The sequence below is a fragment of the Sinohyriopsis cumingii genome, chromosome 10 (assembly GCF_028554795.1).
Source record: "Sinohyriopsis cumingii isolate HCF-2022 chromosome 10, ASM2855479v2, whole genome shotgun sequence".
In the NCBI taxonomy this organism is placed as follows: domain Eukaryota; kingdom Metazoa; phylum Mollusca; class Bivalvia; order Unionida; family Unionidae; genus Sinohyriopsis; species Sinohyriopsis cumingii.
Window position 1 is genome coordinate 112717630 of NC_142970.1, and position 15446 is coordinate 112733075.

Below are 15446 nucleotides of genomic sequence, written 5' to 3' on the forward strand. Positions count from 1 at the left end.
TCCATGTCACCGCCGCACCATGTCTGCCAAATATTTCGTAGCGTGTGTGTATCAACGCCGTTGAATACAGCAAGAATATTGCAGTTATCTCTGATTACTTTTGGAATCTGAGTGTATCGTTGAGTGACATATATCACGTCAGTGTTTTTATGCCTGCCTCTGGAAAATATCCTAGCTGGGTTCTTTTGATTGTCTAACATAACATCATCGTACACGACTAGATTGTTAACGTCGCCATCAATATCATCAATACCCGGTGCATCATTGATATCCGTAATAAACTCAATAACATTCTTTTTAGCGATCGCTGATGCATTCTCGTTGAAATCTTTCAACACCTCGTAGCATCGTTGATCATCTACGCTAGGAGCAACCAAATACAACTTATCCCACTTCATCCATCTCATTATTAAATTGAGTAACAATTGCGTCTTGCCGGATCCAGATGGTCCGATGATAATCATCCGGATCGAGTTTGGTAACGCTGCAACATGCTTAACTGGTTCTCTTGTTTTAGTCGCCGAAAAATCAATTATATTCATATCTCTATACATAAATTATGGATCTATATTGTGTGAAGTGTAGAGTACGTACTGGCACAAATGATATGACAACCGCTACAACAAGAAATAACAGATCGGCCCTTACTGGCAAGTGTGTACAATGCGGTACAAAGAAATTTAGATTTATTTCTATTAGACCCGGAGATGTTTTAAAAAAAAGCGAGGAGGTGACATCGCAGCCAAATTGGCAAAACTCCCCGGAACACCGTGGGCAAAGTATCCAGGAGAAAAACACCTCCCAGGATATAACTACTGTGGCCCCGGAACACGATTAGATATTAGACTCGATGATCAAAATCAGCCCAAACCCGGTGAGTATCCAATAAACGCTATCGATAAGGCGTGTCATGCTCATGATGTTGCTTACAAAAGTAGCGATCTGCAACAGCGTCATATCGCGGATGTAAAATTAATTCACGCGCTAAATGCTATTCCTGATAAATCCGTCAAAGAAAAATTGGCCTCATGGTTGGTAAAATCGGCTATGAAAGGTAAATTAATGATTGGCGCTGGTAATTAATAACAATCATCCAAGAAAAACGATGGATTCCATCTATTATTCTCCGAGAGGATACTGGAAGGGGAAGGCCGCAATTGGTAAGCTTGCAAGCGCTGCAAAGGTAACAAAGACCACTGCGGCTAATTGGTTATCCAAACAGGCTATATGGCAAATCTATCTACCCCCGCCTAAACAAATCAACTTCTCGCGCTTTGATGTCAGCGTACCTAATGAAGTTCATCAGGCTGATATACTATTTCTGCCGCATGACAACGGTTACAAATACGCGCTAACCGTAGTTGATGTTGCGAGTCGATACAAACAAGCGGAACCGTTGAAAACAAAGTCAGCAACTGAAGTAGCCGATGCGTTTGAGCGGATTTATCGAAGAGGTCCTCTGCGCTGGCCAAATCTATTACAAGTTGATCCTGGTAGTGAATTTCGCGGCGCTGTTTTATCAACGCTGAAACATCATAGCGTCGCGATACGACGAGGTCATACTGCGCTACATCGTGATCAGGCAATTGTTGAACGATTCAATCGGACTCTCGCTGAACGGTTATTTGGATATCAATACGCGAAGGAATTCATCCAAGAAAAACGATCTCGTGAATGGGTTAAAAGGTTGCCAGGTGTAATTGCAGCGTTAAATAACGAGATTACCCGAGTAATCAACATGAAGCCCAGCGACGCGATTAAATACGAGTATATACCCGGAAAATTAAAAATAAATAGCGTTTCTAAGCCGATTCTTGGCGATGTCACTGTTAGATATCTATATGAACCAGGAGAGCTTGAAGGCGGTAAAAAAAGGGCTACCGATCCTATTTGGAGTGTTACCACACATAACATATCAACGATAACACGATCAACTGGTAGACCACCGATCTATAGACTGGATTCAATTGCTCCTCAGCGCGGATTTACACGCGAGCAACTACAAGTGATACCTAACGATACTCAATTACCCCCGCGTGGTCTTAACTAGCGCCGTTGCGTCTATTACACTCAAGACAGGTCAACCTCACATTGTTTTTGACATGACCGAGACTGTTATCGATCCTATCCACGGTAAATTGGCGAGTGTCTTTATCCGAATAACGCCAACTCATTATACAATTGCAACTCGCGCAGTGATTATTCTGTTGTTGTCGTAGCGAGATTATTAATTCGGCATCAATATCAAAACGCCGCTGTTTTTTTTTATCCTGTTGGCGGTAACCCGAGAGTTTTCTATCAATGACGCTTGCATCGATGGTGACTTTGTCGCCGGCTTCGTCAGTGACTCCGTCACCGGCTCCGTCAATAACAATTCTTCGAAGCTGATTTATCCTTCGTACTCTGGACACTGCAAGATAGACTAGATTCGACCATTCGATGCGATTATCAACTATCCAAACAATTGTGTCCGTGATGGTTAGTCCCTGCGAGGAATGTATTGTTGTTGCGTATCCTAGCGTCCACGGGGATTTATCAGCACGTAGCGCGTCCTCGACGACGCTGATATCAACGAGCACGATATCATTCAGCACGAGAATTTGTTTTTTTGTCCCCGACGCTGTCGGGGCTGGAATTTCAACTTCAATGTTCTGCCGCCGTGTATTCGCGGGTCTATAACATAACGGCACTGGGCGCGTTGGAAACTTTTCCTTATGCAACTTAAACAACTTCCGTTGAAGTGTGTCTCTGACTATCTTTCTACTCGCTACAATCAAATCGTTTGGTCTCCATGTTTCCCAGAATTCATTTAACGGCGTTTCCGGAATCACCTCGCGGATTATTTCACATTGAATTCTATCCGGCTGTAATCTGATTAATTTTTTAACCTCGCGCAGTTGTTCATCAAGTGCTCGGTAATCAGTATCGGTTTCTTCATAATAGTCCACAAAACCCCTTAACCAATCATGTGGACCCTCGCCGACAAATGGTGGTGGTTGGCCATGGTCCCCACACATGATTACCGCTGTATTCGCACGCAGCAACCACTCAAGAAACATTTGTAAAACATCTAACGAAACAGTACATATCTCATCCCAGATGATAACCTCAGGAATAAATTTTTCACCCATTCGATCAGGAGTCCACTCACCGCCGCTGTATCGAAAAAAGCTGTGATAAGTAACGGCGTCAACATTTCGTTGTTTTATCTCTCGCGCTAGTCTATGGGTCGGTGTAAGCACGATTATACTTGCCCGCGTTCGAAATAATTCAATTGCCCGAGTCGTCTTTCCTGACCCGCCACAGCCGCTTAAATAAACTGTTTTATATCTACAAATTGGATCAGAACACGGTGGTGCATTAGACCATTCTGACAATTTATCACCGCGTAAGTAGTTGTTCTCAACGGTGACATCTGCTGACGGGGAATAATCGCGTCGTATTTCATTTTTAATTCTCCATGTACCCCAACTCTCGTCCGGACTAGTAAACTCGGTTACGTTTTTCTTATACTTCGCGTCTATATAAAATGAATCAACGGCTACTCTAACCGCGGTGTCGGGAAATCTATTTATCATCGAGAATAAATTGATAGCGGCGTAACCCAGCATAGACGCCCTCAAATGCGGGTATGCCGGGCTGTCTCCATCGCTGTAGGTAACAACTGTACCCAACTTTGTTCCATTGGACAAGAAAGCTGTTTTGCAGTTCACGTATCTATTTTTTGCCACTGTGTCCTTGATTACGAAATCATATTCTGCGTCATCTATAATCAGCCGTGAGCAATATCGTTTGTAGTCGTGGTTTTTTCCACCTTGTGTGAACTTACCGATTATTCTTCTACCGAGATCTTTTGCCTCGCGGTTTCGTTGGTTGAATATCCTCCTGGACCATTCGATGATATATTCCTCGTCGGCATCAATGTTTTTTCTGGACTCGTCAATTATGCTATCTAGACGCTCCGGTTCTGGTAACCAGACTTCAGTCTGCGCCCGGTATGATATAATCGCGTCACTGACAATCAACGAAACTAGCATGCTACAATCAATCATATACCGTAGCAGCGCTATTGGCAGCCATCTCTTTTCAGCCATGTGTCTACCGATCCAAATATAGCAACAGCGATGGAGTCCTGCCGCGAATTCAAATGATACTATGCGAGCGAATCCGGTTAAATCAAAATCAGGCAGTGGTCCATTAATAGCAACACGAGTCATTTCATGTCTGGGGTGTCCAAATCGTTTGAAATACTCAGCGGCGGATCCATACCCGAGAAAACTCGCTGGATAACAGGCAACCATATCAACCGAGATCATAGCGTCGCGGTTGTATTCAGTGTTCCATAGTCCACCGTGATAATACTCCAAACAACTGGATTGTACATCCGGCAGAAATTCCCTGCGCGTTGGTCTCCACGCATTTTTCCTTGCTGCAACATGAGCTACAACCGATGGAATCGTAAAACAATTTGTTAGCAGTTGTTCATCATGCTCCTCAAATTCTATGGCGGTTTTTTTCATCCTGTTGTGAAATGCTTCAGTGCGATATAATTCGCCGTTTGGTCTTACAAACTGATCAAAGGTATCCGCATCGTTTTCAGCGCTGCGAAGTAACCACACTGATACAGGGTCGTTTTTACACAAGTAGGCAATAGCATCAAATAGTTTCCTCTCCGCGAGAAAACCATCCTTGGAGAATTGTTCTCCCAGGAATTCTTCGGGTATATACTTTACTGTTCTATCCCGTGGAAATATTGTGATCACGGGCGTCCATGCGTGTTCGTTATGATCGATAATTTTGATTGGGGCTCCCTTCGATTTATACTTCGATTCGTATAATACTTCACCGGTTATCGTTGTAACGGTTATTGGAAATCTCAACGACGTTTCTAATCTCGCTATGTCGCTGATGGTTGCTCCACGCTCTTTTACGGTTAGTTCCCACTGGTTGATTTTGCTACGTCGTAAATCAGTCAATTTGTTTCCTCGACATGCATTTGTAAAATGCTCTATTATTCGTTCTGCTACACAATTTATCCCAGTTGACTGTTTCATCGGTTTCAGTTTTCCGATATCAGGTTTCTTATTTAACGGGTATATTCCATAAACAACTGCTGTTTCAGGATACGCTCGTTCATAGTATGGTTTGTCAATTCCGGTTAACAACCCCGGCTTGGAGTCGCGGCTGACAGTGACTGTTTTCATGTCGCTGAGAACTGGTTCAAATTTATCACGTATGATCCAATCACCTGATTCCACCCGGACAATGAATTTTACTCTGAAGAAATACCTTTTACCGTCAAGTTGTGATATTATCGTTGCTGCGCGGTTGTCGTTCATGATAGCATCAACAACACCATCAATTCGAAATGTTGACCAACTATGAGATGCACCATCACGCTTGAATTCATTGATACAATCGCGTATTTTATTCAACAGGGTTTTATCGTTTATTAACGCTTTTGGTGTGTCCTTGAGGACTCTATCGAGATTGAACTTAATATTTTTCCAGGGCTTAATTACTGCTAATCTCTCAAACTCATCCATATAATTAAAACAAGTATTTAAATGAAAGAATATAGTATAATGAATCACTGCAAATGGTTGATGATTGGGTCGACAACCCCGTGCAATAAATCATGTAGAGGTGAATTCTGCGGGTATCATTTACAAAGCGTTCGTAATGGTTCTCTTGGCCCCCTGCCGTGCTTGGTTTGTCACGTCGGTGTAAGAGGAAAATCGCAGTTGTGTATCAATTGTGGCGGAAAGCGATACAGGGAACTAAAACGCTATTATGACAAGCGAATTAAAAACGCCGTCATTGACCCTACCGCCGACTTCGTCATCAAAACCCCCCAGGACTACGTTGAAAGATTCATAATTAAACCAAATAATAAATTAGACAAGTAGTATTATTATACAAATGGACCGAGAATTTCAGTCGCATCCCCTGCTCGTCAATTACGAGGCGTCTCGCGACGGCATTGTTAGAAATCGTAGACTGAAGAAGCCGGTTGGTACCGTAAATAATCAGGGGTATTTGACATTTGGTGCCGGAAAGAAGAAGTATTATGTTCATAGGATGGTATTTGAAGCATTCAACGGATTAATCGAAAATGGGCTTGTGATTGATCATATTAATAATAATAAGACTGATAATTCTCTTACAAACCTGCAAGCCATCTCTCAGAGTCAGAATGTCAAAAAAGGCCAAACTGGTAAATACTCAAACAAAGCAAAACCCGTAAAGTCATTTGATACAACAACTCACGAAGAAAAAATATTTCAGTCGATGAATGAAGCCAGTAGATACTTTGACATTTGTGGAGCCTCGATACGATTTGTTGCAGAAGGAATACAGAATTCAGCGATCTCAAAAAAGACCGGGCATAGAATTCGATTTTCATATATAACAGAAATCAGCGAGTGATGAAGTCACCGGCGCCTATGGCGCTGACGAGGTCACGTCTAACGAATTATTAAACACCTTCGGAATTGATACACGGGGTTTCATTTTTCTTTTTATTTAAAAACAAGATGTTTTATAAGAATAATGAATATCGAAGACATCAATAATATATTAGCCGAGATTTCAAAATTAAAAAATCAAGGAATTGAATTATCTGATGGTCTCGACAGTGAAAAAATATTATCCGATTATGAGATTATTAACGAACAATCGAAACGGGGGCGTTTTACCCTGGCCCGCGAGTACTTTTTTATAAAACGATTACAACATACGATCAATGAAAACTTGTACCACAATGACGCAAATGCATTCATTGGACTATTCACTGCCGTTGAAATAATACGAAAAAAACTCGGACGTGTTTATGAACGACGCCGGGAGATTTCTAGTAAGATCAAAAACATTAGAAGGATTATAGACGAAAACTCCGTGGAGCCCCCGATGGTACACTCGGCGGAAAATTAGAAAATTGCGGATCAATTTACAATAATGGTAGGTGAATCACTTACTACTCGGCTAGCCAGAGAGCGGCTAGCAGCGCTTAAAAAGTTTATACCGTTACGAGACAGAGTGAGAGAGAAACTTCAAACGCGACAAGAAATGCAAACTGATTTTGCTGTTGGAAGTGAACAGTTATTTGCCCCGGTAACTAAAGCGACTAAGGATGTTACGGCGGCAACTGTACCCGTTCTTGGTGCGCTTGAAAAGATAGCGGCTCAGACCGAACAAACAAAAAGGTCTTTAGAAACACTTCCTGCAAAAATAGCGGCTGCTACAACACGGAGGCCGCCACCACTCGCTATAACCGAACCACAAGAACCCTATGTTACAATGGCCGACGAGGAAGAATTAGGTGCTACTGCGAAAGAACCAGAAGAAGAAATACCCGAAGAAACACCAGAAGAAGAAATACCGGAAGAAAAAGAGGGGAATATACCCCGTATTGTACTCAAGAAGAGCACAATAGATGAAATTAGAGGCTTCAGCAACAGGGAAGAATTAATTAATTTTACTGCCAACAATTTTGCTAAGAACATACGAGATAAGAAGCATATCAATAGCGGTTACGAGAAAAATATAAAGTCGTTAAAGGACTGGGCAAGAATAGTGTATTTAGCGAGTAAACATAAAGATGCATTACCACATCGTAGTAAATCCGATTACGACGCATTCCACAAGGAAGTTAAGAGTATAACACCAAAAAAAGGAAAAGGATACTCTGTTGGTAAAGAATCCTACGGCGTTACCTGTCCTAATAGTGTTCTCAGTGATATATCACGGCTGGAAGTACTAATCGGAGGAAAACGAGCCGGAAATAACTCTCCGGAAATAATCAATGAGGCCGCTGATATTTGCAAGCGTTTATTTGCAGGCGGTATTATGGACATTAATGCATATCGAACGCTCATAGACGAACTCGTGGATGATTAATTGGAAAACTGGTGTTTTTAATAAAGATGATCATACACTACAACCACAATAAACCAGTACTCGTCTACGTGGTAAACTCGCGATTGCCTGTTTACCGCGCGTACTATGGAGATGGTCTCGGTAGCACCATTGCGGGGTTATTTACAAGAATGGCTCCAAAAGTAGCGCCGTTAGCCAAACAATTAGGAATGAAGGCTATTGATGTTATTCGTGATAAAGGAATCAGTGCTATTGGAGATGTTGCCGGAAAGGCGCTTTCAGCCGCGCGGGACAAACTAATGTCGTTGGTGAGGAGAAAAAAGCAAAAACCACCGGTGATGCCATCAACGACAGTGATGCCTGCGAATGTCAGTAAAGTGATAAATAACGCCGTGGAAGAAAAACTAACGTCGTTGGTAAACAATAATCAAGATGACATCGCAAACATAATAGCGGGAAGTGGTTTAAAACCACGACGATGATTTAGATGCATCAGCGTATTATTAAATAAAATGTTTAAACGAACAGCTGACCCGGCGTTTGATATGGACGCACCAGTGCACAAGGATGATTCTGTCCGTAATTATCAATTTTATTCCTATCATGCAGTACAACCCGACATACGATCGCGAATTGAACTTCAAGTCCATGATACCAGTAAATATTTTTTACCGTGTGAAGCGTTTATTGAAATCGAAGGAGAACTTGTAACAGAGGCCGATACTCCTGCTGTACCAGCACCGTATCCAGATGGTACCAAAGTTGGCTTAGTCAATAACGGCGTAATGGCGCTGTTTGAGAGCGCAAAATATCTCATTGACGGGCGAGAGATCGAGTCTATAGAACGCGATGTTGATGTTGCTACAACAATAATCGGGCTAGCAAGATATTCAGACGATTATACAAGATCAGCGGGTCCATCTATGATGTTTGCAAAGGATACTAGAAACACTGCTGGAAACTCGCAATTTGTGGTAAGACGACCAAGAAATAATGCTAATAACAATGATGCTGATGTTGAGAATATGATTATAAACAGCGATCCTAATTTTAACATCGGAGCTGCAACACGCATATCAATGTTAACAGGGGCGCGTAGATCTTTCTCATGCGCGATTCCACTGCATCATATATTTGGATTTTGTAGGAACGTGCGAAAAGTTATCTACGGAGCAAAGCATACCGTGGTGCTTGTGCGAAAAGGTGATGATAGAAATGCAATTTGGAGAATTCCAGCGGATCCTGCAAATCCAAATAATGACCCTGGTAAAGTCGTTTTAACTAAAATATTATTGTGGATGCCAGTAATGACTCCATCCATTACCACAGAGGCACAATTGCTATCCTTCATGGAGCAGGGAGGAAAATCATTACTAAGTTGGCTAACAACAACAACAGATACTAAGCAATCAAATATCAATGGTATATTCACATGGAACCTGGCATCACAACAAGGCATTTCGGCTCCGCGTCATATATTTGTTGCGTTGCAGGATATGACGAGAGTTGATAATCAATTATTCAGCCATATGATATTTGATCGATTAGGCGTTACTGACGTCTCGCTGAGAATAAACGGCCAGCAGGAACCATCCGAGGATATACAACTTAATTACGGTCAAAACCATGTCGCACGTGTGTACCATCGGTTGCTGTCATATATGAGTCGTGATCAAAACGTCGACACTGGTTTGCAAATATCACAATATGATTTCAAAGAACTATATCCGATCTATTACTTTTCGCTGGAACATCTTGATTTAACAAGACAGTCCGTCGTTGATATACACTTCCGAGCTAATGTAACTCGCGGCGTTATTGCTAATTATAGAGCTATTGCTGTCATCCTCAGCGATAAATCAATGCTGCTAGAAGGTGCTGGCGGACGAATGAGAATCGTTGATGCGCCAGTGGAAAACATGTAATTGAAAGCACAAAACGCGTTTACAATAAAATGTCGTATAGTGTCGTCAGTGTAGAGTTGACTGATGGTCAAGTCAAGAAATTACGATCAAAGTCGGCTAAACAATGCGGAACCACAATAACGCTGAAGCCGTCACAGATGGCAGGTGGTAATCATAAGATATCGTTGACGACGCGTCAAATAAAACATTTCAATAATGCGATGAAGAACAGAAAGGGTGTTCAGGTAGATTTCTCGGCCGCAGCGATCAAAGACATGGAAAAGACCGGTGGGATATTTCCGTTGTTAGCCGCGATTCCGGCATTGATTGCCGCGGCCGCACCAGCAGTGGCTAAGGCGGCGGCGTTAGGAGCCGTTGGTACCGCGGCGGGGATGGCATTGAAGAAGGCAACCGGGAAAGGCTACAAAAAAAAACGACCCGTGGCCGGAAAGGGTCTAAGACTACCGGGAACCCCGTATTCATGGTACTCGGGAAAGGGTCTAAGACTACCGGGAACCGTTTATTAACGCAAGAGTCTATGACTCCTGAGTCAATGACTCCTGAGTCAATGACTCCCATGTCTAATTTTGATTTAATAGACGCCGCAAACGCGTTAGCGATAAAAAACTTCAGAGGTGTTTTTATGAGGGATCAATTACCGGCGGCACCAAGGAATATTGAAACAGGCATAATTAACCTCGATGGGTCCTCCGGAGCGGGAACTCATTGGGTTGCATACGCGATTGATCCGCGTGCGATCGTCTATTTTGATTCATACGGGTTAGCCCCGCCGAAAGAGTTTATGCGGTATATCCGGGCGTGTTCAGCCCCGGCGTGTTCAGCCCGGGTTTTTTATTCCACGCTGCCAACACAGCAGTTAAGTGACCCACCAATATGCGGCCGTGAGGTATTGAACGTACTCGCGGCGATTTCATCATCGCGAAAACCACCTCATGTGGTTGTAAACGAATACACTAGTGGGGTCGTAGAGGCCCGGCGGGTTAATTAGAAACATCGTTTTTTTCTACAATAACGATGATTGATATTTGGGGACGACCGGTTTCGGCGCTGAAAGAATCCACGGAAACGGCCGCCGCCGACATAAAAAAACTAATTGAGGATGAAATCGCTGATATGTTAAATTTAATCAGTGTTGACCCAGGCGAAATAGTTGTATTTCAAGACCGCCAGGGTAAATTGAAATCCGGTAATGTGTCACTGAATGATGTTTTAACACGACAGCGTGATGCCGCCGAGGACACTATCGCGTTATATACCGGCGACGGACGACTCAAACCGGGTGAACATATATCGGCGGTAACATTAGTCAAAGACGGTTTTATAAGGTTGGATAGATCGGTGACCGAACTTGACGCGCAGGTGAAAAAATCTGTCACCGAGGTGAAAAAATCTATCACCGATATACAACTCACTACCGCTAGTTTTTTCGGGACCCCGGCGGTAACCGAACCAAATCTTGCAGCAATAATGGGTGCTATTTTGGATTTTGCAACGCTGTCGGGCCAATTTGTCTCGTTACGGAAAAATGTTAACAGGATCGATGACAACTTTGATAAATTCTTTGGTAAAAAAAATACCAGACCGGATGAGATTACAACAACTATAAATGATATCACTGCGTATGGACAGGAAATAAAAACAATCAAACTTGATGTTGCAGAGAACAGAAATGGTGTAGACGTGCATGAACGGGAAATAGGAATAATCGGCGCTAATGTTGCAACGATCATAAATAATGTAGACTCGCATGGACGGAAAATAGAAACAATCAAAACTGATGTTACAACGATCATAAATAATATGAGCGCGCATACACAGGAAATAGGAACAATCAAAACTGATATTGAAGCGAACAAAAAGGGTGTGGACGCGCATACACAGGAAATAGGAACAATCAAAACTGATGTTGAAGCGAACAAAAAAAATGTAGACGCGTATTGGCGGGGAATAGGATTAATTAAAACTGATGTTGCAGCGAATAAAAAAGGTATAGACGTGCATACATATGAAATAGAAACAATCAAACTTGATGTTGCAGCGAACAAAAAAAGTATGACCGAGAATACACGGGAAATAGAAATAATCAAAACTAATGTTGCAGCGAACAAGAATAATATAGACGCGAGTTGGCGGGGAGTAGGAATAGTTATAACTGATGTTGAAGCGATTAAAGACAGACTACCGAGAATGGCAGAGCAACTCGAAAAAATAAAAACCCCTCATGAGAACATCATCAACACAGTATACACAATTCGGCATGGATCATTCGATTGGACTCTTACACAGAATACAGTAAATATCACCGCAACTGTTAAGGGCATTTATCGACTGACACTGGTTTCAATGATGCAGTTTAATATATTATCGTCGAGTTCATCCGGGTTTAACAATACAATATCAACAATTATAGACAAGGACGCAACTGAACCGTTTACAATTTATGCCGTTGATGGAAATTTAACCAGGGCAAACATTACATGGTATGTGGAATTTGTAGCGAATCTAAGTAATTAAAAACACTAGCTCTTTTAAAATAAAAATGACCACCAAGGAAATTGAATCAGAGGTATCACCGACGTCACATCAATATCGATTCGATACCGCAAAAGAATTTTCCGCGAACTTGAAAACGCTTTCCGAACAATACCGTGCAAAAATAAAAAAATACCGCCGAAAAATAACCGCCATCGACGCGGTCGTGTACTCGGTATCGGGTATAGTAGCTGGCGCCGGTGTTATTTTATCCACGATGACCACTAACCCCGATCGCTGTTCCAATCGCTGTCTCCGCAATGACAACAGTTGCTGGAGTTGCCAACGCAATCACTAGGAAGATATCATCGTGTTTTCAGAAAAAACTCAACGAGTATACAGTAAAACATCAAATAGTATCCGACGCATACTCGAAATTATCCGGGTTGATCTCGTTATCGATTGATAATTTGTTCGTATCCGATGTTGAATTCTCCACGATGGTCCAGTTATATAGCTCCGCGATGTCAAAAATCGAGGATTTTCAACTGGAAGCCGAAACCACCTGGTTGTTGAAATTAGACACTAAAGACAACAAATAATAATAATGTCGCTGAACCCCGAAGGGTTTCAATTACTTCAGCGGATCGCGGAGAACACCACTCCGGTACAAACAAATATGATATCAATAACGTCAACGAAACCCGAATTCAGTGTAAACTTTCCATCACCGGTTCCAGTAAAGGAAATAGCGCTGGCAAAATTGCGAGTATATCACAGTTGGCCTAATATTCGAGCGGACGCATTTAACGGACAACAACCTAATAACTCGCTGGTTTTTGCACGGAAAAATAAACCCGATGGGACCCCAGACTGGGAGGAGGTTACAATACCAACTGGGTCATACCAAATAGAGCAAATCAATAAAGAATTTCAACGCAGAATAAAATCGATCACAGGAAAGGAATCAAAAATCGCTATTACGGTTCATGAACCGACGTTATCATCGACGATTGAAATAAGCACACCGGGGTATATGGTTGATATTTATAACAGCTCAATAAGAACCATACTAGGATGGCCTGAGAATCCACCCGCGGACACCCCCCCATCAACTATCCTCAGACACGATAACGGAGATGGTGGTAGGCATATTGCTCCATACAACGTAAATATTGCATCGGTGATAGCGATTAATCTAGTGTGTGATGCTATCGAAGGAAGTTACCAGGTAGATACCAAGCAATCAAATCAGGCTCAACAGGGATATATCCTTTATTCGTTTTCACCAACAGCCCCTCCGGGATTTTTAATCGTTGAGAGTCCGATTAATCCGGTCTATATGCGATGCCATGATCGGTTTTTAACGAGAATTAATTTTAGAATTACCGATCAGTCAAATAACCTAATTGATCTGCAAGAGGAGGAGTTAGTGATCACTCTGTTTGTAAGATCATAAAGATTTTCATTGTAAGCAGCAGAGGGGGCGATGACATCGACGCGGTCGTCGATGTGCTTACCGGACGCTGACGACGCTTGGGATCAGCGCGCAGAAGGTGTTAATTAAACCAAATGACGACGCGACGATCCCCCAACGACGTCGTCGTTTTTTTTTTACCAGGCGCTGACTACACCGGATCCGCTGAGTGCAGAAAGTAATAATTAAGCAAAATAACGATTGGACAAAATGTCCGATTCGCCCCCTCTGCTGCTACCTTCTACAAATCTTGCAATAATCTCCATTAGTCCTCCGCGTTATTACGCCTTGCATAAATTAACCGGTCAGATTGTTTGCTTATCTTATTCATATCTAAATCTCACGTTTGCTTCAAAGTCCCTTCTGGCATTCACTGAGCAGTTGGCTCTTTATCCGAGTGTCTTGTTCTCTTTACTGAATTAAATTGTATAGAAATCGTCTATTATTGAGCGTGCATTCATCGTGAAGAATAGGTTTTTGAATTTAAGTTGGTGTACTTTATATATAGGACATATTTTTATTTGTCTAATTCCATATATATATATATATATATATATATATATATATATATATATATATATATATATATATATATATATATATATATATATATATATATATATATATATATATGGAATTAGACAAATAAAAGTAAGTCCTTAATGACAGGACTAAATTTCACCAGCATCATCATCAACCCTACGTACCACGAAAAGGTAACAACCCCTTTAAATAGGTACCACGCTGTAAATGTAATCTCAAATGCTAACACAGTGGCTATGTTTGAGGATAAGGCGGGAGATCAAATGCTAACGCATTTCGTAGGTTTGGGGATGAGGTGAGTGAAGTGGGCACTCCAATGCTAACGCCTTGAGATGGGTTGGGGGTGAGGTGAGTGAAGTGGGTACTCCAATGCTAACGCATTGACATGGGTTGGGGGTGAGGTGGAATGAGGTGGAGCTCAAATCAGTATCAATAGGGAATAAGATTTATACTCAGAAAGGACTTCGATACTAAATACTCTTTCTCACTTTCAGTTGTTTGTTTATTTAAAACTGTAAATATCTTCCACAAACATTCAGATTTTCATGCAAGTATATACATGCATATCGTTCGGAAACAAAGCAAGCAAAATAAAGAAAGGAAAGGAGTACGCGGGGCCTAGGGCCGACCATGATCATGCAGGGCCAGATTATCGGTATCTCTATTGGGGTGCTACTGCAAACACTGATTATGTCCAGACTAGATCAACTTTCGCGATTTGGCGCACGAATTTAGTTTTTTTTTATTATTCATAAAATAATCCTGTTTGTGGACAAAGTATGTTTTTAATCGAAGTAATAACATGATGACAATGCATTTGGCCTAACAAACTGCGAAAATTTGAAAAACTGAGATCCAAGTTATTGGACAGCCGTTGCCCGCTAGTGGCGTTGAGAAAATGGCTGCATTTGTCTGCATCTGTGCTGCCACCTGTTAATTGCGTTACGAAGTTGACTAAGTTGACTTCGCAACTTTGCGTGCATTACGTACGGCCTGTATCAGCGTTTCCAATTTACCGGAGAATATAGCTTGACAAACTCATAAAGACGACCTTAGGCCTGAAGCGCGGGGCCCCCTCAAAAGCGGGGCTTGGGGCGGTCGCCCCACTTGCCACCCCCAAACGCCGTTCATGAATGCATCAATAATTGTAC